The sequence below is a fragment of the Gorilla gorilla genome, chromosome 13 (genome assembly GCF_029281585.2).
Source record: "Gorilla gorilla gorilla isolate KB3781 chromosome 13, NHGRI_mGorGor1-v2.1_pri, whole genome shotgun sequence".
NCBI classification, from domain to species: Eukaryota; Metazoa; Chordata; class Mammalia; order Primates; family Hominidae; genus Gorilla; species Gorilla gorilla.
In genome coordinates this window covers 28,009,126-28,033,625 of record NC_073237.2, presented here as the reverse complement: position 1 = coordinate 28,033,625, position 24,500 = coordinate 28,009,126, and the positions used below count along the sequence as shown (strand labels likewise).

At 42.1% G+C, this 24,500-nt stretch overlaps 1 protein-coding gene across 5 annotated transcripts in view; it reads left to right on the top strand.

The window, feature by feature from the left end:
* PHF24 (PHD finger protein 24) overlaps nt 1–24,500 on the top strand; it is a 183,268-nt gene that overhangs the window by 144,869 nt on the left and 13,899 nt on the right. The window contains exon 1 of one of the 5 annotated variants that reach the window (XM_019033358.4): nt 13,550–13,718. The exons of 2 other annotated variants lie outside the window; for them this stretch is intronic. The gene's annotated coding sequence lies outside the window, so the exon portion shown is untranslated. Of the gene's footprint in view, nt 1–13,549; nt 13,719–13,868; nt 14,395–24,500 lie in introns of those variants that run through there. 2 more of the 5 variants (XM_031014850.2, XM_031014851.3) reach the window with 2 other exon arrangements.

The window sequence follows — 24,500 nt, the reverse complement described above, 5'->3', positions numbered from 1 at the left end:
AGGCATGGTGGCACATGCCTGTAATCCCAGCTGTTTGGGAAACTGAAGTGGGAGGATTGCTTGAGTCCAGGAGTTTGAGACTACAATGTGCTATGATTGTGCCTGTGGATAGCCACTGTACTCCAGCCTGGGAAACATAATGAGAACTTGTCTCTTTAAAAAAAAAAAAAAAAAAAGGAAAAAAGAAAGAGAAATCTAAAAAATCAAAAATAAAATAAATTCTCTGGACCTCTTAACTGTTAATGGTCCTCTGATTCTCATTATCCCTCTGCAAAGCATCAATTCAGCTTAGTAGTAGCCAGCCAACTCCACTGTCTTTGTATGCACTGTTCCCCCCATGTCTTCCAAATGACAGAATCATTGTACCAGCAAAGGCAATCCTTTCAATCAGAGAGTTTTCCCAGGTAACCTCTAGTGAAATCTTTAGCACCTGCACCACCACTGCATGCCAGGGACTATCCAAGTACCACCCAAGAGGGAGTAATCTCTGGTTACTAGACAATGGGTGAACTATACCCGGAACTCCATCTTATACCTGTTTTCTTGGACCATGTGTGTTGGTTAGGTCATCAAATGGGAAGATGTCAAGATGAAATTAGATACACAAGAGCTTTGGAGGGGGTGAGGGAGGGTGAATTCCTGTGAGGGAAAATAGAGGGAATCAGAGAAGGCTGGGAGAGCTATCAGAACATGACACAGGTCCGAGTCCTGTGTAGGTGAGACAGAAAGAAAGAAGGTTAGTTTGGAAGAGCCTTACACTGCTGCTATGGTATGAATGTCCCTTCCAAAACCCATGTCGAATTTAATTGCCATTGTGATGGTATTAGGAGGTGGGATCTTTAAGGGGTCTGCCCTCATGAATAGACTAATTCTGTTGTCTCGGGAGTGGATTCACTGTCATAGGAGTGGGTTCTTGATAAAACGATGTTTGGTCTCACCCTTCCTTCCTCTGTCTCCTGTACTCACTTGCCCTTCCACCATGTTATAACACAGCACAAAGGTCCTTGTTTGATGCCAGTGCCATGCTCTTCTTAAACTTCCCAACCTTCAGAATCATGAGCTAAATACACTTATTTTCTTTATAAATTACCCAGTCTGTGGTATTTTGTTACAGCAGCAGAAAATAGACTAAGACAACTGCCATGCTGTTTTAAGAAAATTTCAGCAAGGCCAATGGGAATTCCTCAAGCCAAAGTAGCCTGTCAAAGGAGTCCTAAATCTTGTCAGAATAAGCCTGCCTTAGTACCCTGCTGCAGTCACTTGCAGGCTGAGAACAGTCGATGGAAAGTGTGGCCTTAGTGCAAATGCAGTTGATTCGGAGTGCAGCAGCTAGGGTTGCCAGTACTATGCTCTGCAGTAGGAGATAGGAAAGGCACATTCTTTATGGCCACCACAACACCTTGCAGGATTATTTGGAGGATTAAATAAAATAATATAATCTATGTAAAATGTTTAACTATACTTCACACATAGCAGGCACTTAACACATGCATTCTGTTAGTTGTTGGTGTTATTATTAATGGTAGGTGGTTCCTAACTGCCTCATTGAGAAGACAATATCTTGTCTATTTAGAAGCTACCTCCTTAATGTCTTGACACCTTCATGGTCAAGTCTGATAGAAACAGATTCTTTCTATTCTGTTCAACAAGAGTTTCAACTTCTGGCATGTAAGACAGGGTTTTTTTCTAAGTGATTGACACTATTTCTCTTGTAAGTTTCCATACCCACTTCCAAACCCATTTGAAGATGTGACTTTGCTGTTTTACAGGTTTATAGGCACAATTTTAGATTAATCTAATTAAAGCCAATATATTATAGATCGAGATTTCTAGTTCTACATGGGGTGATGATTTGACAATATGTGAAAGTACTTTACAAAGTATACAAAAATTAGATAAATGCTGACATAATTTTTATGATAATGATGATGAAGTTGGTGTTTTAAGAAGTTGCATACAGCTACAGACTACCCAGGGATTGGTCTTATAAAGAGAAGGCAGGAAGGACAATTTGGAATTTATTGATGCAAGCAGGTGCAAGGTCACAAAGATCCAGACCAGGGTGATGAAATTTGGGAGAAGAAGATGAGAAACATTTAAAAGGAAAAATCATCAGAAATTTGTAATTAATTTGCTCTGATGAATAAGAAAGGGAAATGAAAACAAAAAGAAATCAAAAGTTCCCAGGTCCTAAGAAAAAAGGGTGGTTCAGTTGAGAGGGTAGAATGGACATCTGTTTTTAAAATCTGCCCCTCAATTCTTTTCTCCTCTTCTTCTACTGACAGCAACCCTCGCCTTTAGAGAACTTTCCCCACTCTGCTCCATGTGGTTCTCATTCAGCTGCCAATTATAGTATTGTACTTGCTTGTCACAGGGTGAGCTTGAGACTCGGACCTAGCCAATTATAGAGTCCCATCCTTCTAGCCACAGTGGTTGTCCCAGTAATGGGCATATGACAAGTAATTTCAACAAGTGACCTTCCTTTATATTTTATTTACAGCTATGTGCTGCATAAATGATGTTTTGGTCAGTGGTGGATGAAATATACAAAAATGGTCCCATAAAATTATAATGAAGCTGAAAAATTCCTATCACCTAGTGACACTGTAGCCACTGTAAGTCACAGTGCAGCACATTACTCACATGGTGGTGGTGATGCTGGTGTAAACAAACCCACTGTGCTGCCAGTTATATAAAACTATAGCACCTACAATTATATACAGTACATAATACTTGCTAGTGATAATAAATGACTGTGTTACTGGTTTATGTATATAAATGCTGACATACTTTTAATCTTTATTTTAGAGTGCACTCTTTCTACTTATTTAAAAAAAAATAGTTAACTGTAGGACAGCCTCAGCAAGGTCCTTCAGGACGTATTCCAGAAGAAGGCATTGTTGTCATGGGAGATGACAGCTCCAGGCCTGTTATTGCCTCTGAAGGCCTTCCAGTGAGACAGAATATGAAGGTGGAAGGCAGTGATATTAATGATCCTGACTCTGTGTAGGCCTAGGCTAATGCGTGCGTGTTCGTGTCTTCAGTTTTAAGAAAAAAGTTTAAAAAGTTAAAATAAATAAACATGTTAAAAATAAGAAAAAGTTGGCTGGGCGCAGTGGCTCACACCTGTAATCCCAGCACTTTGGGAGGCCGAGGCAGGAGGATCACGAGGTCAGGAGATTGAGACCATCCTGACTAACACGGTAAAACCCCGTCTCTACTAAAAATACAAAAAAATTAGCCAGGCATGGTGGCAGGTGCCTGTAGTACCAGCTACTCGGGAGGCTGAGGCAGGAGAATGGCGTGAACCCCAGGGGCAGAGCTTGCAGTGAGCCGAGATCGCACCACTGCACTCCAGCCTGGGTGACAAGAGCGAGACTCCGTCTCAAAAAAAAGAAAAATAGGAAAAAGTTTATAGAGTAAGGATATAAGGAAAGAAAACATTTTTGTACAGCTGTACAATGTGTGTTTCAAGCTAAATGTTATTACAAGAGTAAAGAAGTTTTTTAAAAATTGAAAAGTGTATAAAGTTAAAAAGTTACAGTAAGCTAAGGTTAATTTTTTTTGAAGAAAAAAACATTAAAAATGTAGTATAGCCTAAGTGTACAGTGTTTATAAAGTCTACAGTCATGTGCAGTAATTTCCTAGGCCTTCACATTCACTCACCACCCACTCACTGACACCCAGAGCAATTTCCAGTCCTGCAAGCTCCATTCATGGTAAGTGCCCTATACAGGTGGACCACTTTTTATCTCTTATACCATATTTTTATTGTACCTTTTATATGGGTAGATAGGTTTAGATACACAAATACCATTGTGCTACAAATGCCTGCAGTATTCAGTACACTAATATGGTATACAGGTTTAAGCCTAGGAGGAATAGACTATGACACATAGCCTAGGTGTGTAGTGGGCTATATCACCTAGGTTTGTGTAGGTACACTTTATGATATTTGCACAATGATGAAATTACCTAACAACACGTTTCTCAGAACCTATCCCCATGTTAAGCAACACACGACTGTATTTCACAGTCTGAAAAAATCCAAACTCTCAAGCATTTCAGATAAGGGATACTCAACTTGTATAGATAGATTAAAAGTTAAAATATGAGAAAATACACAGCATGGCAAGTCAAAGCTAGACCGACTATATTAACATTAGACAAAGTAAACTTCAGAACAAGAACTATTACCAGGAGTAAAGAGCCACATTAATCAACCGCTTAATGATAAGCGGGTTGATTCCCAAAGGTAGCATCACAATCCAAAGGTATATGCACATAATAACAGATGCTAAAGCATAAACTAGTATTACTAAAAGTCAAATCCACAAGTATACTGGAACATTTAAACACTCCTCTCTCTGTAATCAATAGAACAAGTATATAGAAAATCAGTAAGGATACAGAAGACCTGAATGACACTATCAACCCATTTGACCTAATTGCCTAATTTAAAGAGCACTCCATCCAACAAAATTATTTTCAAGTGCACGTGGAATATTCACAAAAATAAACCATATTTCTAGGTGATAAATAGAGAAATGCAAATCAAAACCACAGTGAAATACCATCTCACGCCAGTTAGAATGGTGATCTTTAAAAAGTCTGGAAACAACAGATGCTGGCGAGGATGTGGATAAATAGGAATGCTTTTACACTGTTGGTGGGAGTGTAAATTAGTTCAGCCACTGTGGAAGACAGTGTGCTGATTCCTCAAGGATGTAGAACCAGAAATGCCCGTTTGACCCAGCAATCCCATTGCTGGGTATATATCCAAAGGATTATAAATCATTCTACTATAAAGACACATGCAGATGTATGTTTACTGCAGCACTATTTACAATAGCAAAGACTTGGAACCAACCCAAATGCCCATCAGTGATAGACTGGATAAAGAAAATGTGGCACATATACACCATGGAATACTATGAAGCCATGAAAAAGAATGAGTTCGTGTCCTTTGCAGGGACATGGATGAAGCTGGAAACCATCATCCTCAGCAAACTAACACAGGAACAGAAAACCAAACACCACATGTCCTCACTCATAAGTGGGAGCTGAACAATGAGAACACATGGACACAAGGAGGGGAACATTACACACCAGGGCCTCTCAGGGGGTAGGGGGAAAGGGGAGGGAGAGCATTAGGACAAATACCTAATGCATGCGGAGCTTAAAACCTACATGATGGGTTGATAGGTGCAGCAAACCATCATGGCACATGTATACCTATGTAACAAACCTGCATGTTCAGCACATGTATCCCAGTATTAGAGTAAAAAAAAAAGAAAGAAATCATAAGCCAGTTATGGTTAAAAATAATAACCACATGAAAAATAAAATTTATATAATTATATTAAAAAAAATTGACTGGTGACGGGTGGATCACTTGAGGTCAGGAGTTCGAGACCAGCTTGGTCACATGGTGAAACCCCGTCTCTACTAAAAATACAAAAATTAGCTGGGCATGGGGGTGCACTGCTGTAGTCCCAGCTACTCAGGAGGCTGAGGCAGGGGAATCGCTTAAACCCAGGAGGTGGAGGTTGCAGTAAGCAGAGATCGTGCCACTGCACTCCCTCCAGCCTGGGTGACAGAGCGAGACTCTGTCTCGAAAAAAAAAAAAAAAAAATTGAAATCATACAGAGTATGTTCTTGGACCACAATGGAATAAAATAGGAATTAATGACAGATAAATAGCTGTGAAAAACCTAAAATACTTGGAAACTAAACAAGACACTACTAAATAGCCCATGTGTCAGAGAGTAAGTCTCCAGGGAAATAAGAAAATATTTTTAATTTAGAGAAATTTAAATATATCAAAATTTGGGAATGTTTATATCAATAAAGAAGAATATTATGAAATTAGATAGTGGTGATGATTGCACAACACTGTGAATGTATTAAAAACCACGAATTGTACCCTTTAAAAAGGTGAATTTTATAACATGTGAATTATATTTCGATTTTAAAAAAGAAAAGGAGAAAGATCTTGGGACCAAAAGGCTAAGCTTCCACCTTAAACTAAAAACAGAAGAGCAAACAAAACCCAAAGCAAACATAAGGAGGAAAATTGAAAAGGTAAAGTAGAGTTTAACAAAATTATCCGCAGAAAATCAATAGAGAAAATCAAATAAAAGAAAAGCTGATTCTTTGAAAAGACCAATAAAATTGACAAACTTCTAGCCAGACTAAGAAAAAAAGAAAAAGACACAAATTACTAATATCTGGAATGAAATAAGGGATATTCATGAATGAAATAAGGTCTGTAGGGCAGATATTAAAGGGATAATGAGGAAACATTATGAACAATTATATGCCTATTATATTAGTTTTCTATCGTTCCTTAACAAATTACCGCAAACATAGTACAATACACTTATTATCTCACACTTTCTGTGGTTCAAGAGTTCATGCATAGCTTAGCTGGGTGCTATGTTTAGGGTCTCATAAGGCTGCAACTAAGGTTTTGGCTGGCCTGTATTCCCATATGGGGGTTTGACTAGTGGGTAGGCAGAATAATGGTCCCTCAAAGATGTCAATGTCCCAATCCTCAGGACTTGTGAATATGTTATAGTACAAGGGCACTATATTGCAAAGGGGTCTTTGCAGATATGATTAAGTTAAGGATCTTGAAATGGGAAGGTTATTCTGGCTTATACACTGGGCTCTATAATCATAAGTGTCTTTATAAGAGAAAGAGATTCAAAGAACAAGATGTAACAATAGAAGTCAGAGTGATGTGATGTGAGAAAGATTCAACCATCTATTGCTGGCTTTGAAGACAGAAGAAGGGGCCACAAGCCAAATAATACAGGTGGCCTCTAGAAGCTGGAAAAGACAAGGAGTGGGTTCTTCCCAAGAGCCTCCAGAAGGAACAGAGCCCTGCTGATGCCTTGATTTTATCCCCCGTAGGACTCATTTTGAACTTCAGACCCCTAGAATTGTGAGATAGTAAATTTGTGTCATTTTAAGCCACTAAGTTTGTGATAATTTGTTACAGCAGCAATAGGAAGTTAATGTAAATGAGGAAGAATCCACTTCAAAGCTCACTCAGATTGTTGGCAGAATCCATTTTGTTGTGTCTGTAAGACTGAAGGCTCTGGATTCTTGCTGGCTGTTGGCTGGAGGCCACCCTCAGCACCTTGAGGCTTTCTTCACCTAACAAAGAGCTTCTACAACAAAACTTAACAACCAACATCACATTTAATGTTGAAAAACTGAATGCTTTCCCCCTAAGATCGGATGTCTGCTTTCACCACTCCTATTCAACATCATGCTAGAAATACCAGACAGTGCAGTAAAGAAAGAAAAAGAAATAAAAAGCGTAGAGATTGGCAAGCAATAATTAAAATAGTCTCTATTCACAGAGAACACAATTGTCTGCATGAAAACACATTTTGTCTGCATGAAAACACAATTGTCTGCATGAAAAATAATCTACACAAAAGCTCCTAGAACTAATGTGAATTTAGCAAGGTCACGGGATACGAGGGCAAAACAAAAACCAAGTATACGTCTACATACTAGCTATTTGGACAATTGGAAATTGAAACTAAAAACTGCACAAACGATGTGCAGGATCTATATACAGAAAACTATAAAACACCAATAAAAGAAATCATAGGAGACCTAACTAAATGGGGAGATATGCCGTATTCATGGATTTTAAGAGTCAACATTAAGATGACAGTTTTTTCCCAAACTAAAGATTTAGCGCAGTGCCAACTAAAATGCCACCAGGATTTTTAAATACAAATCAAAAAGCTAATTCTAAATTTTATATCCAAAGGCAAAGGAACTAGAATACCCAAAATTACTTCAAAAAAGAAGAACAAAGAGGACTCACACTACTGATTTTAAGACTTACTAAAAAGCTATACTAATGAAGATGACAATGTAGTATGGGCAAAAGGATAGAGACATAGATCAACACAGCAGAATAGAGAGTCCAGGAATAGACCCACACAAAAATTGCCAATTTATTTTTTAACAGCTTTATTGAAGTAGAATTGCCATACAAAGAACTACACATATTTAATATATACTCTTTGATGAATTTGGACATATGCAAATACCTGTGATCATGAACAATTGATATCCAAAAAAGGCAGAGAGGCCACTCAATGAAGAAAGTCTTTTCAACAAAGGGTGCTAAAACAACTGGACATCCATATACAAAATCAGGAATTTCAATCTATACCTCATACCTTACACAAAAATTAAAAATAGATCATAAACCTAAGTGTAAATAATAAAAGTATAAACTTCATTTCTTCCTAAAAGGGCAAAATCTTTTGTGATCGTGGGTTGGGCAAAGAGTTCTCAGATGTGACACTGAGGGCACAACCCATAAAAGACAGGATGGACAAACTGGACTTCATCAAATTAAAAACTTTGCTCTGCAAAAGACACTGTCAAGAGAATGAAAGGACAAACTACACATTGGAAGCAAATTTTTGTAAAACACATAGTTCACTGCAGCCTCGAACTCCTGAGCTCAAACAGTCCTCCACCTCAGCCTCCTGAGTAGCTAGGCATGTGCCACTAGTCCTGGCTAATTTTTCTTTTTTATCTTTTATTGTAGAGACAGGGGTCTTGCTATGTTGACCAGTCTGGTCTCAAACTCTTGGCCTCAAGTGATCCTCTGACCTTGGCCTCCCAAAGCACTGGGATTATAGGTGTGAGTCACCGCATCCAGCCTTATACTCAGGATTTTTAAGTGCCAATCCTAATAACAAAGAAGCCCAGGGCTTGTGTTTCTTTGGTAGGACAGGTATTAAGGGATTGTTGCAGTGAAGATACAAGCTCTGATTAGATGTCAACACCATTTTAGTATTGTTTACTGCACCAGGAGATTCCAGTTTAGTCCCAGATTCTTCATCTACAGTTTGGTGACTCTATTTCAACCCTATTAAGATCCCTTTAGGCTAGGTGTGGCGGTTCACACCTGTAATCTCAGTGCTTTGAGAGGCCAAGGTGGGAAGATCAATTGAGGCCAGGAGTTTGAGATCAGCCTGGGCAACAGTGAGACCCCCTTCTCTACAAAAAATATATATATGTTTTTTTAAATAGCCAGGTATGATGTCTACTCGAGAGCCTGAGGCAAGAGGATAACCTGAGCCTGGGAGGTCAAGGCTGCAGTGAGCTGTGATTGTGCCTCTCCACTCCAGCCTGGACAACAGAGCAAGACCCTGTCTCTTAAAACAAACAAACAATGACAACAACAAAAACCCTTTGGTTGTAAGCAATGGAAACCCACAGGCTGGCTGAAGCATTCAAAGGGATAGAAGAGATGGGCACGGTGTCTCACATCTGTAATCCCAACACTTAGGGAGGCAGAGGCAGGAGGATAGCATGAGCCCAGGAGTTTGAGACCTGCCTGGGCAACATAACAAGACTCTTTTCTCAAAAAACAAACACACACACACACACACACAAAGGATGGAAGGATCAGAAGAACCAAGACGTAGGAAGAGCAGGGACCCACAGCAGCAGTGGGTAGGTCTTCACTTCAGGACACACTGTCACTAATGTACGTACCACAATTCTCAGGCTCTTTGCTTCTGTGTTTGGAGTTTCAAGTTCCTGAGTGAGTATAATTGCACCAACTTTGGTTGGGTGTCTACCTCTGGATCAATTAGCGGCAGCCAAGGGATGAATGCCCTAAATCTGAGAAGGCCACTGGGGCTTTGTCCTTGTGCACTGAAGCCATTCACAACAAAGGGGGAATTGTGTGCTAGGCAGTGGCCCCAAGAGATGTGTATTGCAAGCAAAAAGGTTGCACAGATTCTCTTCTACATGAGCTCAGCATCAGGATATGAGGACAACAGAGAGTTTGGTGGCATTCTGATTTCCCCTCCCAGTCTCTTTAATATCCCAACAGGTTTTTGTCTAAGGCCTAAGAGAAATTAGTCTCATCTTCATGTTTATACTTTTACTATCTGTTTACAGACAAAAGATCATACACACTCTCATTCAGTCCTTTATCTAAAAGATAATACTCTAAATGCTTAGGATGGTCCTTAAGATGTTACTACTCTGCTCAAAAACTTATAAGGAAAAAAAAACATATAGTGCATTGCACTCCAGCCTGGATGACAGAGCAAGACCCTGTCTCAAAAAGCAAAAACAAAAACTTATAGATGTTCTCTATTATCTACCATATTAAAACATCTAAGAATTTAGTTACTTATCAAATAGCCTTCCCTTCCTTTCCCAACTCCTTTTTTATTAAATATTAGTTGAGCATACAATATTCTCTTTAAGTATTATTTTTTAACATAATTTTACACAACAGCACAGTTTCGCTGCTGGAGGTGAAAGATTGTTTCTTGCTATGTTGCCCAGGCTGGTCTCAAACTCCTGGGCTCAAGCGACCCTCTCACCTCGCTCTCATAAAGTGCAAGGATTACAGGTGTGAGCCACCATACCCAGCCAGAACAATATTCTCTACTTTCTAGACATTAACGTGGTGGTAACCGTATTTGTCAATCTTATACGCCCAAAAACTTATGGTCATAAATATCTGAACTCAGACCACCTCAGAATATTTTTGGCATATGTTTGCCATAGCCAAAGAATATGCAAAAAAAAAAAAAAAAGAAAGAAAGTTGAAAACAGTCCCTACCTTGTAAAGACAGTTAAGAGTGGTTGGTACAGGCTAGGGCCAGGCGCAGTGGCTCACGCCTGTAATCCCAGCACTTTGGGAAGTCGAGGCAGGGAGATCACCTGAGATCAGGAGTTCAAGACCAGCCTGGCCAACATGGCGAAACCCCGTCTCTACCAAAAATACAAAAATTAGCCGGGTGTGGTGGCACACTGAATGGGCAAAAAATGGAAGCATTCCCTTTGAAAACTGGCACAAGACAGGGATGCCCTCTCTCACCACTCCTATTCAACATAGTGTTGGAAGTGCTGGCCAGGGCAATTAGGCAGAAGAAGGAAATAAAGGGTATTCGATTAGGAAAAGAGGAAGTCAAATTGTCCCTGTTTGCAGACGACATGATTGTATATCTAGAAAACCCCATTGTCTCAGCCCAAAATCTCCTTAAGCTGATAAACAACTTCAGCAAAGTCTCAGGATACAAAATCAATGTACAAAAATCACAAGCATTCTTATACACCAACAACAGACAAACAGAGAGCCAAATCATGAGTGAACTCCCATTCACAATTGCTTCAAAGAGAATAAAATACCTAGGAATCCAACTTACAAGGGATGTGAAGGACCTCTTCAAGGAGAACTAGAAACCACTGCTCAATGAAATAAAAGAGGATACAAAGAAATGGAAGAACATTCCATGCTCATGGGTAGGGAGAATCAATATCGTGAAAATGGCCATACTGCCCAAGGTAATTTACAGATTCAATGCCATCCCCATCAAGCTACCAATGCCTTTCTTCACAGAATTGGAAAAAACTACTTTAAAGTTCATATGGAACCAAAAAAGAGCCCGCATCGCCAAGTCAATCCTAAGCCAAAAGAACAAAGCTGGAGGCATCACACTACCTGACTTCAAACTATACTACAAGGCTACAGTAACCAAAACAGCATGGTACTGGCACATGCCTGTAATCCTAGCTATTCAGGAGGCTGAAGCAGAAGAATCGCTTGAACCTGGGAGGCGGAGGTTGCAGTGAGCTGAGATCAAGCCACTGCACTCCAGCCTGGGCAACAGAATGAGACTCTGTCTCAAAAAAAAGAGTGGTACAGACTGCTCTCTAGCAACGCTTTCACCTTGTCAGAGTCCCAGCTGCCCCCAGACCAACCTTATTCAATCCCGCCTTGCTTTTTCTTTTGCTATTCCTTTGACCTTGAAAATCTTATCTTGTGCATAATTCTGTGTCCTCCACTTGCATAAACTACCTCCAAAAAGTCTGCACTTTCTAACCTCTCCATTCTCTGAACAATAACATAGTAAAAGCTGTCTCTCCTCAACATGAGAAAAACTGCATGTAATTAAAAAATGAAATTGATAAATTTTGATATGACTTTTAATGTTTTAATACCAACAATAATTTAAATGGTCATTATGCATTCCTTAACCCAAGTACCTCCCTTCATGAAGTAATCTGTCTCTCCCACCTTGGAACTTCCATTGTATTTCATTCCTCTATTGCGCACACTGATTTTCTCTTTTGTATTATGATTATGGTTCTCTGTCAATGCTTGTCCTCTATGAGATTATAGTTCTTTGAGGGAAAGTACTGTGTCTTACTCTTATTTGCACCCTTTCTAGTTCTCAGCACAATGCCTGGCATGCTACAGATACACAATGTACTTTTGTGTGTGTGTGTGATGGAGTTTCGCTCTGTCACCCAGGCTGGAATGCAGTGGTGTGATCTTGGCTCACTGCAACCTCTGCCTCCTGGATTCAAGAGATTCTCCTGCCTCAGCCTCCCGAGTAGCTGGGACCACAGGCGCGTGCCACTGCACCTGGCTAATTGTTGTGTTTTTAGTCGAGGTGGGGTTTCACTATGTCGGCCAGGCTGGTCTCGACCTCAGGTGACTCACCTGCCTCGGCCTCTCAAAGTGCTGGAATTACAGGCGTGAGCCACCACGCCTGGCCACAATATAAATTTTTTTGAATGAAGGAAGGAATTAACCGACAGAGATTTATATGATGATGTTACAACCTCCTTTTCCATATAAGCCCATCAGACAGCCTAGAAATAAAACACTTACTAAAAACAGTTCAGAGAAGTCTATCTGTGAAACTGTCAGTATGATGTAATTCTAAAGAAAGTTAGGGGACCCTCAGACTATATGGAAGGCTCAGTCTGCTTTTTAGTGCTAGTTTCACAACAAGCAAAATAACCATAGTGTCTCTTGAGAAATAAGCACTAATTTTAGAACTAATAAGTACTAATTTTAGAACTCCATATAGTAATGGTTTATAGCCTCTCCTTTCTCAGTGGCAGCACTGAGAAATAGGAGCTTGCAGTATGAAATGAGAATACCTGAATTTCAGTCTCACCTCCATCACATATTAGCCATGTGACCTTGGGCGAGTTGTTTAACCTCTCTTTGCCTCAGTTTCATCACTGGCAAAATGTCAAAACTAACAGTAGACTCCCTCAAAGGGATGGTGTGAAAATTAATAACAATATATTTAAACCATTTAGAATAGTACCTGGCACTTTGTGTTTTAAAGTGATAGAAATATACCATACTTACCTTATATCCTCTATTGGTAAATTCCATGTTAAGGGCAAAATTTCTTTTTTATATCCCACCAGGGTACCTAGCACAGTATGTAACAAATACTAGACGCTCAAAAAAATGACATGCATTATATTTGAGGTAAATAAATTGAATGCACAAGAAAATAAAGGTATTTTAAAAATGTAAATGCAATTAATATAAATTAAAGGGCTCTCGACATATCATTTGCATATCTTCAATTTTTCCTTATAATTAGTTGCTGGGTATCTTACGATTTTATCTTTTTCTTGCCCTCTTCAAAGCATGTAGTTTGGTGTAATGCACATTATAGCCCTCAGAATTGCTGGCCTTCTGACAAGCTAGCTGTTTGGATAGTGTGAGGGATGAGGTTGCTGCAGCAAAAAGTGGGTTACACGACAGCACAGCCTCGCTGCTGGAGATGAAAAACCAATAATCCCAGAAAACAGCGCATAGGGTAGGCTGGGCCAGCCGAGGATTATGTGAAGGTTCGTTGGGACCCTCCGGAGGCCAGTGGGGTACTGCAAAGGTGAGTGCCCCAGTGCCAGGGGTCGTGAGCCCGGAGCCCTGCGGGGGACGGCTGGTAGGACCTGCTGGATGAGTCATTCTCCCCACCCCAGGCACGTGCTGGTGGCGGCATCCACCCGGACCCCGCCTTCCCCCCACCCCCGGCGCGGAACGCTAGCGGTGAGCGGCCCCAGCGCCCCCACGGCGCCCCCTCCGGGCCGCCTCCTCCGGGGGGGCACTGTCCTTGCCGCAGTCGGCCGCTGGCGCAGTCCCCGCGCCGCAGTGCCGGGCGCTCGTGGGGGGCGCCCACGGGCACCTGGGCCGTCTGCTCATCGGAGCCGGCCGCCGTCCTCCCGCATTCCCACGGCGCCCCACGCCCGCGCGCCCGTCGCCGGTCACCCGCCGCCCGCGGAGCCGCGAGGGCGGCTCCTGGAGGCGCAAGAGGACTGGGCGGGGCGGGGCGCGCCCACCGGCCGGCCCAGGGCACCTCGCGCGGGTGCACACGCCGCAGCCCCGCGGGCCGGGTGGGTGTGCTCCGGGCGCGCGCGCCGCCGCCTCCTCAGCCTGCCGCTCCGCCCGCGCCGCCTGCTGCCGGCGCTCGGCCCAGCACGCCGGCTCTCGGGCTGCCGTGGGCAGCGCGGGGCCCGCGGTGTAGAGTCCGCCGCCCCGGAGCCGCGTCCCGCACCCGGACGGTCCCGGTAAGCGGGGGCGGGGGCGGCGGGGACCGGGCCGTCACCTGAGGGGCGGGTCTGCGGCCGCGGACAGTCCTCCGGGACTCTGAGGTGCTTGTGTGGGAGCCGCCTCCAAGGTGGCCCCCCTGTGTCATTGGATGAACCCCGAGTAACTGCTGCCTCTACGCCTTGGGGGAGTCCCTGAGGTGCTGTGGGGAGCCGCCCCCATAAAGACCCCCTATGGGAATGGACTCCCGGGGCGCTGTCTGCATTTGCTGCCATAGGGAGCCCCAGCGTGGAGGGGACTGGCCCCAGCGAGCCCTTCTGTGTCACTGTGGGAACAGGTACAAGGGTGGTCTCTGGAGCTGGCTCAATGGAAGACCACCTGGGAACATAGGGGAGCCGCAGGAGCCTCGAGGTGGTGGAGCCCCCAGAGGGCTCCCTAGAAAAGGAGGACCTGAGACTGTGCCCTAGAACTGTGGGAAGCAACCTCTGACTGGGGAGGGGGGATCCTCCCATGGGATCCATGAGTGACTTCCCACGGCTCCAAGGACTTTGGCCTCGACCGGGATCCCTGTAGGGTTCCATGTGCCCTTACTTGTATCTCCACACCATGGCCCAGAGGTGGGGGCCTTCTAGGGCTGCAGCCTCTTTCCATTCCTCCTCTTTCCCCATTCGGATTTTTCTTCTCCATGGTAGCCCAGTTGCTCCACGCTGCATTTTAGTGGAGACAGAAACTGCTGTGAGAGCACAGGGCCCCAAGCCGAGGATGAGGACCAGTGAGGCCTCTAAAGCAAAGATAGGAGATTTGAGCCCCTAGGTTTGACCGTCCAGAAGAAAGCAGTAAGATCAGGTGGAATAACTGACTTTGGCAGGTCCTGGAGGGAAAGGCCTTTGAAGGAAAGAATAAAGGATGTATAGGATTGTTGAGCACCAGTACGCTAGGCAGTATACTAGGTATGTTTAAACATCTCATATAACTCTTACAACAGCTTTGTGAAATTATCCCCTTTTAAACATTGAGACTCAGAGAGGTTTAGCAATTTGCCCAAGGTCACAAAGCTGATGAAAAACATAATCATAAAATGTTTTTCAAATTTTATTTGGGAAAAAGTACTAAGGAGCAGCAGAAGAAAGAATAGATATTTGTTAATAAGTTGCATTAAGGTGCCTGCCGAGCATAGGGTTTTGCAATGGTACAAGCTCAGTAAATGTGATGATTAAATAAGTGAATGAGGACAGTTTAACTGGCCATGAGATTGCTGCAGGAACTGATTTCCACAGAATCCCCAGATTTCAGGGTGTGGCTTCCTTCACTGGCAGTCCCACTGTCATGATGCCTTGGGGTGGCTCTGGACCTAATTGAGGGTTCTGGGTGTGGTTTTTGACAGGGCTTGCTCTGGGGATCTAGGGGGACCCTTCTGCGGATGGAGTGTCCCAAGACCACCCTACCTGCTACAGAATACTCGAAGGAGAGAAAGGAGAGACAGGATCACTTTTAGGAAGCACGATCCACACTGTCCTTGTGACCCTCTGACTACATGCACCGGTGGACAATGGTCCACAGATAGCACTCAGGACACTTTTGCCCAAGAGTGCCTCTGCATGAGGAGGAGGAGGACAGGAAAGGTGCAGAGCCAAGGAAGGCTCACTGGGAGTCTGTTAGGGGGAGCACAAAGGGTCTGCGCCAGACATAGTGTTGCCTCCTCATCTCGCCCCCTCGTTGTTTTCATTCTAGCTGAATCCCAAGAGTTCAACTTTGAACCCCAAGGATGGATTCTGGTTTCTTGTCCAAAAACGGAGTGGTGAGAGGGCCAAGCAATGATATTCATTACAGAGCCATTCTGAAAGGGTTTTCCTGCTCCCCTTCCCTGCTTTCTTCCACACAGTCAAACCTAGTTAAATCCTCCTTGAATAGAAGTGGCTTCCTTTGGCTCCTGGAATTACACAGTGAGAAGAGAGACCAAGCTAGTGGGAAAACAGAACAACATAGTTTACCAATTGTTAGATTTTTTTTTCTTTTAACTCAGTGATGCTACCTTGCGTGCAACTCAGTGGAGTAAACCCCAACAAAGGTTTATGTTGGTTAGGACCTCCCCATTGTAAAGTTGTTTATAATCCCCCTTTCAGTTCAAACCCATCTGATCAGCTTAACAGATCAGAATAAATAGGTAGGCATATATTTAAAGAAAGTCAGAAGGACCAAACCTGAAGATATGATCTTTGTTCCAGATCATTGATTTGTCATTGAGGTTTTATTCCTAAATTGGTCTTTTGTTGAGGGTGCTTATTATCACACCCACTCATGACCCTGGAAAAATCACTAAATGGATCCAGGCTCTCCCCTAATCTTGGACCTTGGATATCACCTTCCCCATGTCCAGCATTGGGTAAAATTAAGATTTCAAAAATCCTAAGAATACAGCCTAACTCTCCCTAGTCACAGCATGAGTCTGCAAATCAAATCATTCCAGAATGTGCATGAAAGATGTCACCAGGTGGCCTTAACCTTCTCAAAAATGCTCTCTCCAAAGGGAAATAAAAGGGGAGAGAACGGCTCACCCAGTTTCATTTGAGTGTACCCAAATGTGTCTGGATTTTACTGTCTGGATTTCTCAACCTTTGATCTTTCACATATTCTCCAATCTTCTAACATTGTCTTCTTCTAACATTTGCCATTCCTTTCCCTCAACATGGATAGTAAGACCTCCCCAGGCCCATTTCCCCGACTCCTTGCAATTTTTTCCACTACACCTGTTCCTAAGTGGATCACATTCATGCAAATATAGTTTCCCTTCTCTTTAGCTACAGAATCTATTATCTTTTAGTCCCACACGCTTCTCTCCAGCAGTGCTGCTTGGCTTCTGCTATCTTCATGTCCCAAATTGATTTATTCATTTCTGATGGGAATATCATTATCCACTCCACCCCTCAATCTTAATGACCAAATTCTGACAGGAATTGCTTGCCAGCTTTGGACCAAGAAACCAAGACCATCAGTGTCCAGCTGAAGACATGATTATTTTTTCCATTAGCACATCCCCCTCCATTCTCCCCACTCTTCCAGCAATCCCCTCAGAGACTCACTTACATTTACTAAGTGCTACTTACTTGCCAGGCACTATGCTAGATAAATATGAGAGTTTCTTGCCCTTGAGGAGTTCACATAGAATCAGTCTGCATTTCTCTAATCATTCACTATAAAGAGTAGGAAAAGTAAGGGGGAAATTATAGTATTACAGAATATCCACAGGAACCAATATAGAGTATGCCTTTTCCCAAGCATCACTGAAACTCAGCTGCTGTGCTATGCCTCCTCTGGCAGCCACATTCAGCCCTCCTGCCAGTGCCCTGCCAAAATCACTTTTGCCCATATACTCCGAGTGTAAACTGACCACATTTTTGCCTTCCTATGATAGTAATGACAGAACCTTTTATTTAGATAGCATGTTACAGTTTATGAAGCCCTTTTAGATATATGTTGGCTGTTTGGTTTTGAGAAATGCTTCGTCTTACTGGGGTCCTCTCACTAAAGCAGAACTGTGTGGGCTAATTGGCTCTCTCTCTTTTTGTATGTTTGTTTTTTTGAGGCTTAGGAGTCTCCCAGAGGGAAAGCCCCAATGATTCACCACAGTCACCACCTACGAGCTCTTAGGTTGCGAAGGAGTTTCCTGTTGGGTCCTAAGGCCAAACAATGCACTCACTGGTCAGCGCTGGAACTTATCAGGGCAGTCCCTCTTCCTGGCCTCAGCAAATCCAATTCTCTGGGATTTTCTTCCTCCTTGAAACTCAAATACATATTCTCTTCTAACAAATATTTTAAGCATACTATCTCAAACCAGTTCTTTGGGCTGATGCTAATTCTTATGTGAAGACACGTTTCCTTGCCTATTTCTATCTAGCCCCCAGGCTGGCTTCATACCATCTAAGTCATGATGGAGTCCCCATATAGCTCCATGCCTTGGCATGTGCTGTTAACTCTTCCTGGAATGCTTTTTTTTTTTTTCCTTATCCACTGATGTAACTCCTACTCATATTCAAAATTTAGCTCAAGCAACACCTTTTTTTTTCAATCCTACACTTATGCCCCCTGCACACGCACATACTCACTGCATTCTCACAGGCTGAATGAGCTTCCATTTGTTCATTCTACCATCAGTTATTAAGCACCTGATTTGTGCCTGACGCATAGTAGGCTGTACTCGGCGAAAGTTTGCAGAATCAACAGAGAAGTAAATGGTGATAATTAAGGTGTAATAATTGCATTACATGGGGCTGAATCTGTGTTTCAGGGAACCAGAGCAGAAAACAGGGAGTGCCTCTCCATCTTGCTGAAAAGCTCTGCTTGCTAAGTGCAGTCTCACCAGCCAATCACTGATGGTGTGATGTTCCTTAACTGTTGCTCTGCCTCTGTGGGAAGTCAGCACTGTGGCTTTTAATGAAGACTCAGGCCCTAAGAGGCTAAGCTCATGCCATAATTTTGCTCTCATCTATATTAGAACTTTGTGAGCTTTCAGTAAATATTAAACAGCAGCAGGATGCCTTGTAGTCTTGAGCTGAGGCCAGAAAGACAGTTTTTCTGTCTAGCCTTTCTGTTCCTTGGAAACCCCAGAAAAGCCCCATGTAGTTGTGACTGTGTCATCCTGAATAAACAGGCTGAATGAAGAGAGGTGGGGAGGTACCAGGTAGACCTTTCAGGGTCTACAAACATGAATACTAAAATTAGTTTCTAGGCTACTGCCAGGTGACAAAATGTCTGAGTAGGAACAGGCTCCAAGAGCACTGTAGTGAGGCACTGGATTTTCCTAAAGCAACAGCCAGTCACTGGAGAACAATCGGACCCCTTGGGGCTTGGATTTCCTCAAAGACCCACACGCGAACTCTTTTTGATGGGTTTTTTTTTTTTTTTTGCTTAAAATCTTGAGGTTGATGCTGATGTTCACAGTAAGCTCAGAGTCTGTGCTATGCATTCAGCGTTTGTTTTGTTTTTTTACAGACCCTGGTTCTGTTGATTTTCCACACTCTTGCAGCTGGTCACCTTCTGTGTTAGGCATGTGGCTTTTCCTAAGGCTCTCAACCCTTTGGGCACATGCTTCCAGGAGCCAATTGTTGACCACCTTGAAATTTTTCACTTGTATGTGCAGATACTGCTCATGCTAAATTTCAAACCGAGGACAAAGGAAGTGCATTTTCACACTTTCTACTTGTGTCCTTAAGGCAACTGCCCTCCTGTGGGCCTCACCATAGTCCACAGGACACAGCATAAATGCAGGGGACTGTTGACTTTGGTAATACTGGCTTCTCTTTTCTTACCATTGTGATTGTAGAAACCGGCTAAATTGCAGAATTTCATAACTCTCCTCTGTAGTTAGAGAGAAATCATCCTCGTGTTCTCATCCCTGCTAGCCCTGACTCACTGTCCAGGTGCCACCTCTTGGGAAGTAGAGTAGATGTGATGATGTGAGCTGGTGACTGCATAGTTTCTAGAATTGAGTTTTGGAGATTTGGTCTCATTAGTCTCTGGCCAATTTGATAAAGAGAAAAGACACTATGATCTTAAATAAATTGTTTATGTTGCCCAGTCATCTCTGCATCATTCATTCAACAAAGATTTAAGAGGCTAAAACCCTTAATGGTTAATGGAGATGATCAAACCTGTATACAAAAGACACTTTAAGTCACATGCTCTGTGGAAGTCAGTAAGAACCATCTCTACTTTTCTCCCTCCTGATCTCAGTGAAACACAGATTCCTTTACTCCACTTGCTCTTTGGTTGTCTTTCCCTTTCCCCTCACTTAGAGGTTTTCTTTGCCTTGTTCCTTCCTAGGGAAGCCCTAACCTCCAGGCAACCACTTTTACTTGCTTGTGAGCCTTTTAAATAGCCTCCATTCCCATACCAAGAATCAGATTGAGCCAGCTACTCAGGAGGCTGAGGCAGGAGAATCACTTGAGCCCAGGAGTTTGAGGCCAGCCTGGGTAACATAGTGAGACCCTAGAACCACCCTCCATCTGAAAACATAAATTTTAAGAAGAGAAAATCAGTAAATGTACTTTACATTTAACAGGCTGCATGAGGACACTCCTGCCTATTAGGAGTGTTGCCCTTCAGGCTCTCCACAGCTCTGAATCTTTATACAGAGTACTGGGAGATAGAGGCTCCCCAGCTTCCTTCCCCTTCCTTATTTCTCTATCAGCTCCTGCTCCAGAGCAGCCCCTCCTCCTCCTACTCCCACCACTTTGCCCTTATTAATAATCCCGCTGAATTCTAAGCAGGTGCTCTGCAGAAAATGGGTGTGTCTTGCAAACATTCCAAGCTGCCCACCTATGTCTTACCACCTGACAAACACATCTAGACATGCTTCTCTTACCCAAGACAGATTCTACTTGTTGCTGTTTTCATTTCTTCCAGTTCATGAAGTCAGACGGCCCTATTCCACCTTCTTGTCCCGCTGTTATTTACCATCACCTGCTCCTCTCCCCTGAGTTTTTTTCCAAGCCTTCCCTAGATACCACAAATTCCCTGACAGCCACATAATTCTTGGGACAATATCTTTTTGGCCTCTTTTCATCATTTTTAGGGAGGAAGAAACCCCCAGTCCCACCCACCAGCGAAAGAAGTAATCATTAGGTATAATTTGTGGGATCTTTGCAACTTGATTTCCTTTTAACTCTCTCTTTTTCCTAGGACTTATTCCAGCACAGGAGAGGCCAGGTTTTTATCCACAAGCATTTGTTTTTACCTGGCACCAATCACTACCACTTGTTTCTCTAAAAATTTGAGCTGATTTTGTTAAGTTCTCAAACATCCCAGGTGCACTTCTTGGATATTTCAGCACACACACTTTTAATCAAAGTGTCTTTTGTATACAGTTTTGATCCTCTCCATTAAGTATTAAGAGTTTTAGACTCGCTTTTAAAGCTGAATTCTGTTGTGTCTTCACAGTTTAATGTCAAAGTCAAAGTCATGTCAATTCAAAATGACTTGGTGGTCTTGTTTGGATTTTGATGGTTTACTGTGAATAGTTCTACTTTGCATTTCTGCCCTTACAGGCATAAAATGGTCTACAAGATTGAACCATCTCAGCTAAAAGGAATAGCAGTGCTCCAAGAGCCTGTGCTTAGGACTGGAAAGCGTTTGTTTTTATGTTTGTTTTGCTAGTAGATGTCAGCTTCAGTCTTCACAGAAATTGCTTTAAGGATAAACTCCCAAAACCATTGCAATGACATAATTGACCATGGAGACAGCTTCATAGCTATTCTTGGTATCCTTATAAAGAATAATGGTATCCTTATAGTTAATAATGGGTTATAGCGGATCTACAGTGTGTTGGGAGGTGTCTGTGGTTAATTTGATGATTCTCTGTTAATGAGTAAGTTCACTTATAGAGTAACTTCCTAACTGGCTGGTCTTTGTTCAATAACTTTTATTAAAGCATCTGAAAAAGCCAAAAACAAAGGCATACCATTGGTTTTCCTCTAATGAATCGTTCTTGAAAATGTGAATTTAGTATTTTTTTTCCAGATCTCCAAATAAGTGTTTCTCAACTATTTTTTTCCAGTGTTTATCAGACCTTCTGATAAACATAAAAGTCTCTTGACTGTTCCCTAAAACTTGTGATATAACTCCTGGGAGAAGGCTGCCTCCAACTATTTGGAGAGTTAGTACCTTCCGTATAGCCCTAAGAACAAAGAAGATACTGTCAAACTCACTGTTTTGTAGTCTATGTCACACACACAAAAAAAGCAGAGATGGTTTTTAATACTTGTTTTCCAAATATAAATACATAATTGATAAGCTCTTGAAAGTCACTTATTTCTCCCCTCCTCCCGGAGTTTCTGATATATACCTCCCACCTGCCACAGGATCCAGCCAATTCACCACTTGAGAATCATTGCTCTGGTTGTTGTGTTTAAAAAATTAAATCAAGCTGGGCACTCTGGCTGGAACCTATAATCCTAGCTACTTGGGAGGCTGAGGCAGGGAATCACTTGAGCCCCAGAGTTATCAACAAGTCTGGGCAACATACCAAGACCCTGTCTCTTTAAAAATTTTTCAAAAATTAGCACGACCTGTAGTCCCAGCTATGTGAGAGGATTGCTTGAGTGCAGGAGTTCGAGACTAGCCTGGGTAATATGGCGAGACCCCCTCGCCCCATCTCAAAATAAATAATTAAATCATTTTTTCTCTTTTTTAATAGCATGAATATATCACAAGTTATTCAGTAATTTCCCTATTGAGGTTGTTTCCACCTTTTTTCTTTTTTAAGAGACAGGGTCTCACTGTGTTGCCCAGGTTTCAGTGCAGTGGCTATTCACAGGCACAGTCATGGCACACTACAGACCCAAACTCCTGGTCTCAAGCAATCCTCATGCTTCAGCCTCCCGAGTAGCTGGGATTATAGGAGCAAATCACCATGCCCAATTTCTTTCCATCTTTTAATCACTGTAAAAAGAATGCTCCAATCAATCTTTTTTTTTTTAATGTGATGAGGTATTGCTATGTTGCCCAGGCTGGTTTTGAATTCCTGGGCTCAAGCAGTTCTCCCACCTCAGCTGCCCACGTAGCTGGGATTACAGGCATGTGCCACTATGCCTAGCTAAATTTTTTTTTTTTACATATACCCACAGGTGAAAGAGCATCAGCCTCTTGGATACAATAGGTTTTCTTTAGTCAGAGGTATATTAGTAGCTGTCCATCTCTGGTGGATCTTCCAACCACACAGACTCCTAAGAGAAGCTTGAATAAACTGTTCATCTTTCACCACATCAGTTAAGGGCAGCACTTTCCTTATATCCTTGTCTTTTAGAGGTGCGTTCTTCAAATTGCAGATTTAAATCCATTAGTAGGTCATGAAATCATTTCAGAGAGTCACTATCAGGGTTGTTTTAATGAAATAGGATAGAAAATATCAGGGAGCATCACATGTAGTAAAAGTATGATTGTTCCACAAAATTTTGACTTCAGTTGCAGATCTATAAACACATGTGTCTACAGGGTTATCACAAAAAATATATCTCTTACTCTGAGCCACAGTTGAAAGTTTTGAGAAACATGCCTTGGGGTTTCTGAGGAAAACCTAGTGGTCTGGAAAATGTAATTGCTCATAATAAAAATATGCTCAAATAAAAATATAAAGAATTATCTGTCAGTTTTGTATTTTCTCTCTTGGGGTACCTCTGTCACTGTAAGTTGGGGAGTTGCATCCCACCCAGCCATCGAACACGCTGTTGCCCATGAGGCATTTGAGCAGCATCTGGGGACTACAGGGCCAGCCCTGTCACTTCAAGAACCCACTGGGTCCAAAGCCTCAGCAAAAAATTTAACATATACATACTCTTCTCTCCATCCCCACCCTACCCCGGCTAGATTCCCTCATTAGATCATATGAACTTTTAAAAGAAGATGAAAAACAACATGAGCATTCTAAATGCTTCAGACTATATGTTCCAGATACACTCATTAACAGACAGAGAACTAAAGCCCAAAGCAACCAGCAACAGGTTCTGAATCATAGAACAGGGGACCCAAAACAAAAACAAGTCATCAAGTTGCCAACCCTAGGATTTGGTTTATTATCTAATTAATGTGCAATGTGGGAGAATTGGAAAATATAGATTACAAAAAGATTAAAAGTACATACAGTACAAAATTTAGATCATAACATGAGCATTTTTGTAACTTGCTATTTTTGTTAATATGTTTGCATATTTTGAGTATCTTTCCCACCAATAAATATACTTCTACCTCAGTGTTTTCCGTGTTGTTTAGTCTTTCATGGTACGTAATTTATTTCCCTATTGCTTAATATTTGTTTCCAGCTAATGAAAATAAGATTTCTTAATCACAATTTTTTATGAATTTATTTGGGGATTAAGATATTTTCATTTTAATTACAATTTATTCTTAGTTATCCACTGAGGCATGAATACCCTAAATGATTTCCTGAATGTGCTCAATAAATCTCCTGTGCCACCGCCCTTTAAGGCAGTATTAAGTATTTAAAGTCAATGTTCCTTCGTCACATACTTCAGTTTTACAAACAAATTTATAAATGGAGTCGGGGAGGTGGTTCTTTCCTTTCCTATCAGTCAGTTTATAAATTCAAGAATATGAATTTCCTTGGTAGCAGTAG